Source organism: Sorex fumeus, unplaced genomic scaffold (assembly GCF_029834395.1).
Source record: "Sorex fumeus unplaced genomic scaffold, SorFum_2.1 ptg000051l, whole genome shotgun sequence".
NCBI classification, from domain to species: domain Eukaryota; kingdom Metazoa; phylum Chordata; class Mammalia; order Eulipotyphla; family Soricidae; genus Sorex; species Sorex fumeus.
In genome coordinates this window covers 29,927,962-29,935,402 of record NW_026606108.1, presented here as the reverse complement: position 1 = coordinate 29,935,402, position 7,441 = coordinate 29,927,962, and positions in this window count along the sequence as shown.

Genomic DNA, 7,441 nt, shown 5'->3' with positions numbered 1-7,441 from the left:
GAGAGGCTTTGAGTGGCAATCATGTTTGGTCTATAGACTACTTTTAGCATGCTTCTCCCACCCTGAGAGGGTCCTCACAACACCCTTTATTTGGTGCTCTCTTCTCTATTTGAGCTTCCTTTTCACCTAGAACCTGTGGCTGGCCTTCCAGTCACGGAGCAAAATTCCTGGTACTAATCTCAGCCATTCCTGGGTGTTAGTCTCCCTTTTTGTTGCTTTATGTTCCCCAGATGAATGCAATCTTTCTGTGTCTATCCCGCTCTTTCTGACTCATTTCGCTTAACATGACACTTTCCATGTAGTACCACTTGTATGTAAATTTCATAACTTCATCTTTTCTAACAGCTACATAGTACTCCATTGTGTAAATGTACCAAAGTTTCTTTAACCAGTCATCTGCTCTTGGGCACTCAGGTTTTTTCCAGATTCTGGCTACTGTAAAGAGTGCTGCAATGAACAAACAATTGCAGATGTCACTTTGACTATACCTTTTTGCCTCTCTGGGATATATTCCCAGGAGTGCTATAGCTGGGTCAAATGGCAGATCAAATTCTAATTTTTTGAGAGTCGTCCATACTGTTTTCCAAAAGGGTTGGACCAGCTGGCATTCCCACCAGCAGTGAAGGAGGGTCCCTTTCTCACCACATCCGCGCCAGCATTGGTTGCTTTTGTTCTTGTGGATGTGGGCCAGTCTCTGTGGTGTGAAATGATATCTCATTGTTGTTTTGATCTGCATCTCTCTGATGATTAGTGATGTAGAGCATTTTCTCTTGTGTCTTTTAGGCATTCGGATTTCTTCTTTGCGAAAGTTTCTGTTCATTTCCTCACCCCATTTTTGATGGGGTTGGGTGATTTCTTCTTGTGGAGTTTAACCAGTACCTTGTATATCCTTGATATCAACCCCTTGTCGGATGTGTATTTGGTGAATATCCTTTCCCATTCTGTAGGCTGTCTTTATATTTTGGTCACTGTTTCTTTTGAGGTGCAGAAGCTTCTTATTTTAAGATAGTCCCATTTGTCTATCTCTGTTTTCACTTGCTCGGCCAGTGGCGTGACATCTTTGAAGATACCATTAGCTTCAATATCATGGAGAGTTTTGCCGACTTTGTCTTCAATAAACATTATTGATTCTGGTCTGATGTTGAGGTCATAAATCCATTTTGATCTTACTTTTGTGCATGGTGTTAGGCAGAGATCTGAGCCCACTTTTTTGCATGTAGCCATCCAATTTTGCCAGCACAGTTTATTAAAGAGGGTTTTCCTGCTCCATTTCACTTTTCTTGCCCCCTTATCAAAGATTAGATGATTATATGTTTGGGAGGAAATGTCAGTATATTCAACTCTGTTCCATTGGTCTGCAGCTCTGCTTTTGTTCCAGTACCATGCTGTTTTAATTATTACTGCCTTGTAGTAGAGTTTGAAATTAGGGAGGTTGATTCCTTCCATTTTCTTTTTCCCAAGAATTGCTTTAGCTATTCGTGGGGGCTTATTGTTCCATATAAATTTCAGGAGTGTTTGCTCCATTTCTTTGAAGAATGTCATGGGTATCCTTATAGGGATTGCATTGAATTTGTACAGTGCTTTGGGAAGTATTGCCATTTTGATGATGTTGATTCTCCCCATCCATGAACAGGGGATATTTTTCCATTTCCTCGTGTCCTCTTTTATTTCCTGAAGTAGAGTTTTGTAGTTTTCTTTGTACAGGTCCTTTACTTCCTTAGTTAAGCTGATTCCTAGATACTTGATTTTCTGGGGCAGAATTGTGAATGGGATTGTTTTCTTGATGTCACTTTCTTCTCTTTCACTATTTGCGTATAGGAATGCCATGGATATTTGGGTATTGATTTTATAGCCTGCCACTTTACTATACAAGCCTATTGTTTCTAGGAGTTTCTTGGTAGAGGTTTTAGGGTTCTCTAAGTATAGTATCATATCATCTGCAAATAGTGAGAGCTCGATTTCTTCCTTTCCTACCTGAATGCCCTTAATATCTTTTTCTTGCCTAATCGCTATTGCAAGTACTTCCAGTACTATATTGAACAGTAGTGGAGAGAGTGGACATCCTTGTCTCGTCCCTGATCTTGGGGGAAGGGTCTCAGTTTTTCCCCATTGAGGATGATGTTTGCTCTAGGTTTGTGGTAGATGGCTTTAACTATATTGAGGAAAGTCCCCTCTATCCCCATTTTGGCAAGGGTTTTCATCATGAATGGGTGCTGGATCTTGTCAAATGCTTTCTCTGCGTCTATTGATATGATCATATGATTTTTATCTTTTCTTTTGTTGATATGATGGATTATGTTGATTAATTTCCAAATGTTGAACCATCCTTGCATCCCTGGGATGAATCCCACTTGGTCATGATGTATGATCTTTTTGATGAATTGTTAAATTCTATTGGCTAGTATTTTGTTGAGAATCTTCGCATCCGTGTTCATCAGGGATATTGGCCTGTAGTTTTCTTTTCTTGTGGTGTCTTTGTTTCCTTTTGGTATTAGAGAAATATGGGCTTCATAGAAGCTGTTTGGGAGAGATTCTGTTTTTTCAATTTCCTGGAAAAGCTTGAGAAGAACTGGCAATATGTCCTCTTTAAATGTTTGGAAAAATTCGCTAGTAAATCTGTCTGGGCCTGGGATTTTGTTTTTGGGAAGACTTTTGATTACAGTTTCAATTTCCTTGATGTGAATAGGTCTATTCAGGTACTCTATATCTTCTTGATTCAGCTTTGGGAGATGGTAGGAATCCAGGAATTTATCCATTTCTTCCAAGTTCTCATGTTTCATGGCATACAGACTTTCAAAGTAGTCTCTGATGATCTCTTGAATTTCTTTAGTTTCTGTTGTGATATCCCCATTCTTATTTCTGATTCGATTTATTAGGGCTCTCTCTCTCTGTTTCTTTGTGAGTGTTGCTAGTGGTTTATCTATCTTATTTATTTTCTCAAAGAACCAGCTCTTGGTTTCATTGATCTTTTGGATTGTTTCTTTGTTTTCCATGTTGTTGATTTCTGCTCTAAGTTTTATGATCTCTTTCCTTCTGCCTGATTTAGGCTCTTTCTGTCGATCCTTTTCTGAGGTCTTGAGCTGTGAGGTCAAATTGTTTATGTGCATCATTTCTATCGACTTAAGATATGCTTGCAGAGCTATAAATTTTCCCCTTAATACAGCTTTCGCTGCATCCCATAAGTTCTGGTAGTTTGTGTCTTCATTCTCATTTGTTTCCAGGTATCTTTTGATTTCATCCTTGACTTCGTTCCTGACCCACTCGTTGTTCAGCATCGAGTTGTTTAATTTCCAGGTGTTTGATTTGGTTCTCCGTGTCTTTGTGTGATTCACTTCTATCCTCAGTGCATCATGGTCTGAAAAGATGGCTGATACTATTTCTATCTTCCTCATTCTGTTGAGGTATGTTTTGTGTCCTAGCACATGGTCTATTTTGGAAAATGTTCCGTGTGCGCTGGAGAAGAATGTGTATTTTTTCTTTTTGGGGTGTAAAGCCCTGTATAAGTCCATAAGCCCTTTCTCTTCTATTACTTCTTTCAAAGCCAATAATTCCTTGCTGGGTTTTGTTCTTGTTGATCTATCCAGAGGTGATAAGGCGATGTTGAAGTCTCCAAGTACTATTGTGTTGGTAGTGATGTCCTCCTTAAAATCTGTTAGCAGTTGTTTTAAATATTTAACTGTTCCCTCATTAGGTGCGTATACATTTAAGAGTGTGATTTCTTCCTGTTGTATATATCCCTTGATGAAGAGAAAATAGCCTTCACTGACCCTTCTAATATTTTTCAAGGTCAAATTAATGTTGTCGGATATTAGTATGGCCACCCCAGCTTTTTTGAGGGAGTTGTGTGCTTGCAGGATTGTTTTCCATCCTTTGACTTTGAGTCTGTGTTTGCTCTGGCTATTGAGATGAGTTTCTTGTAGGCAGCAGAATGTTGGGTTCTGTCTCTGTATCCATTTTGCCACTCTCTGTCTCTTAACTGGTGAATTTAGACCGTTGACATTGAGAGAGAGAATGGTTATGGAGTTTTGTGTCATCTTTCTGTGTGGGTGTGTTGTGGTTGTAGGGTTTGTCTTTTCTTATAGTAGTCCCTTTAGGTCTTGCTTTAGGTTTGGTTTTGAGTCTATGAAGTTCCTGAGCTGCTGTTTATCTAGAAAATAGTGTACCGTTCCTTCGATTTTGAGGGAGAGTTTACCCGGATAGAGTATTCTTGGTGAAGCATTCATTTCAGTGAGTTTTTTTTTGACTATATCTCGCCACTGCCTTTGGGCTTGTAGGGTTTCCTCTGATAGGTCTGCTGTGAATCTAAGGGGTGCTCCTTTGTATGTGATTTCCTTCTTTGCTCTTGCTGCTTGCAGTATTGTGTCTCTATTGGCAGTATCGATCATTCTAACTATGATATGTCTTGGAGTGTTTTTGTTGGGGTCTCTTTTAGCTGGCACCCTTCGGGCTCCTTGAACCTGAATGACTGCATTGTGCAGCTCTGGGAAGTTTTCAGCAATGATTTGTTTGACGCTGTTTTTTTCGTTGGGATTGTTTCCCTGAGCTTCAGGTAGTCCCATGATTCTAATATTATTCCTCTTGGAATCATCTGCTAGGACTCTGATTCTCTGTAGAGTCATTTTGAGGTCCTTTGCCACTGTTTGTTGTTGCGTGTTGGCTTGTTGCAGCTGATCTTCCAGCTCACTGATTCTCTCTTCAGCTGTGGTCATTCTATTTTTAAGAGAAGAAACTGAGTTTCTCATTTCATCTATGGAATCTTTTTATTTATTTATTTATTTATTTATTTATTTATTTATTTATTGAATCACCGTGGGAAAGGTTACAAATCTTTCCGGTTTAGGTCTCAGTCATGCAAATATCAAACACATTTCCCTTTACCAATACTTTTTTTTTTACCATGAAGAACCCCAATAAAACCCCACCCCCCACCCCTCCCAGTCCCTGTGGGGCAGATGAATTCTAGTTAACACTCTATCTGCTTTGATTAGATTCATTGTTTCAATAAAAGATTCACCACTATTATTTAGAGTTTACCCCCCCCTCAAATCAGACAAGCTGAAAAAGCATTGTGACGTGATTTGCTTTCTACAGCTGGGTGCAAGAATTAAATGTTGGTTTTGGATTTCTACTATTTTACTTATTGACCCTGGAAGTATTTATACTGAAAGTCAGATAGTTAAGAAATTGGTTTCTGTGCTCTGGAGTCGTGGCCGTGCTGGAGAGCCGCTAGTGGGGGGCAACTGGTGGCCTCGGTAGGGCGTGAAGGGCGGACCAAAACGCCCCCTTCCATCTATGGAATCTTTTAATCGTGACATTTCTGCTCTCATTTCTTCTCGTAATTTGTTGATTTTTTCTGTGGTGTTACTGGCTGTCTGTCTGACTGTTTCATTGAGTTGACTGAACATCTTCATGACTTCGTATCTGAATTCTATGTCAGAGAGGTCCCTTAGGTGAGCTGTATTGACAGAATGTTCTAGATTGTTTTCGTTGTTCTCCCCTTGTGTTGGGGATTTTCTTTGTTTCTTCATATTGCTGAGTAGGTTGGGAACTAGATTCCTTGGGGACTAGGTTCCTTAGTATGGGAAAACAACCTGCGGCCGCGGTCAGGAGTCTGTTTTCAAATCTTTAATCCATTTTTATCTGACTTTTGTGCCTGGCATTAGACAGAGGTCTGAGTTCATTTTTTGCATGCAGCTGTCAAGTTTTCCTGGCAACATCTGTTGAAGAGGCTTTCCTTGCTCCACTTCATATTTTTTGCTCCTTTGTCAAAGATTAAGTGATCATATATTTCAGGGTCTGTGTCAGTACATTCTACTCTATTCCCTCGGTCTTTGGGTCTGTTTTCTATTCCAATTCTATACTGTTTTGATTACTGCTGCTTTGTCGAACAGTTTGAAGTTGGGGAAGGTGATGGCTCCCATTTTCTTTTTCCCAAGGATTGCTTTAGCTATTTGTGGGCTTTAATTGTTCCAAATGAATTTCAAGAGTTTTTTGTCTATTGTTTTTGAAAAATGGCATGGGTAGCCTTATAAGGACTATATTGAATCTGTACAATGCTTTGGGGAATATTGCCATTTTGACAATGTTAATCCCTCTGATCCATGACCAGGAGATGTATCTCCATTTCCTTGTGTCCTCTTTTATTTCCTGTTTTGTAGTTTTCTTAGTACAGCACTTCATCTTTGTAGTTAGCTGATTTCAGTGTACTTGATTTTCTGTAGCACAATTGTAAAAGGAATTGTTTTTTAAATATCACTTTCTTCTCTCATTATTTGTATATAGGAAAGCCATGGACTTTTGGATATTTATTTGAGATAATCTATTCTTAAAATAACTAATTATCATAGAAATGCAAATTAAAGCTTTAATGTGGAGCGATAGCACAGCGGTAGGGCATTTGCCTTGCACGCAGCCAATATGGCCGACCTGAGTTCGATTCCTCCGCCCCTCTCGGAGAACCCGGCAAGCTACTGAGAGTATCTCGCCTGCACAGCAGAGCCTGGCAAGCTCCCCGTGACGTATTCAGTATGCCAAACACAATAACAACAAAGTCTCATGATGGAGACATTACTGGGCCCGCTGGAGCAAATCGATGCACAACGGGAGGACTGTGACCATGACCGTGAGAAATCAGCTTACTTCTGTTAGCTATTATAAAAATAAATCTTTTCCATTCATCCACTTATAGAAAATATATTTCCATAGTATATCTCTGAGAAGTAATGCTGCAATAAGCATAGAGGTGCATATATTTTTTCTAATTTGATTATCTTTTGTGTTTTTCATTTTTGTTTTTGCTCCTGTTTAGGCCTGTATCCAGGGATATTCAGGCCTTACCCTGGCTCTGTGTTTAGGGATCAGTCCTGACAATGTTTGGGGAACCATATTCTGTGCTGGGGATCAAACCCGAGTAAGCCAGGTGAAAGCTAAATTCTCAACTCTTGTACCTATTTCTTCATCATCCTTATGAGTTTTTTTGCTTCTAAGGAGGATAAATACACAGAAGTTGAGTGGCGGAAGCACAGAATGTTTCTAGTCTTTTGTTTTGTTTTGTTTTGTTTTGTTTTGTTTTTTAATGTCTGTGTTTGGTCACACCCAGCTGTGCTCATGACTTACTCCTGTCTCTGCACTCAGGGATTACTCCTGCTTGGACTCCTGAAACCATATGGGATGCTGAGGATAGAACTCTGCTCTACCACATGTTAGGTAAGGACCTTACACACTGTACTATTGCTTCAGCCTCTCTATTTTTAACTTTTGGGTGAATATTTATGTTTTCCATAGTGGTGGTGCCTTCTGCTATTCCCATCAAAAGTGTCTGAAAGTGCCCTTTCTTCACATCCTTATCAGTACTTTAGTTTCCTATTTTTCATAATGGCTGACAGAACTAAGCTGATTTCCCACATTGAAGTTTTAATTTGCATTTCCCTAGTGATTAGTG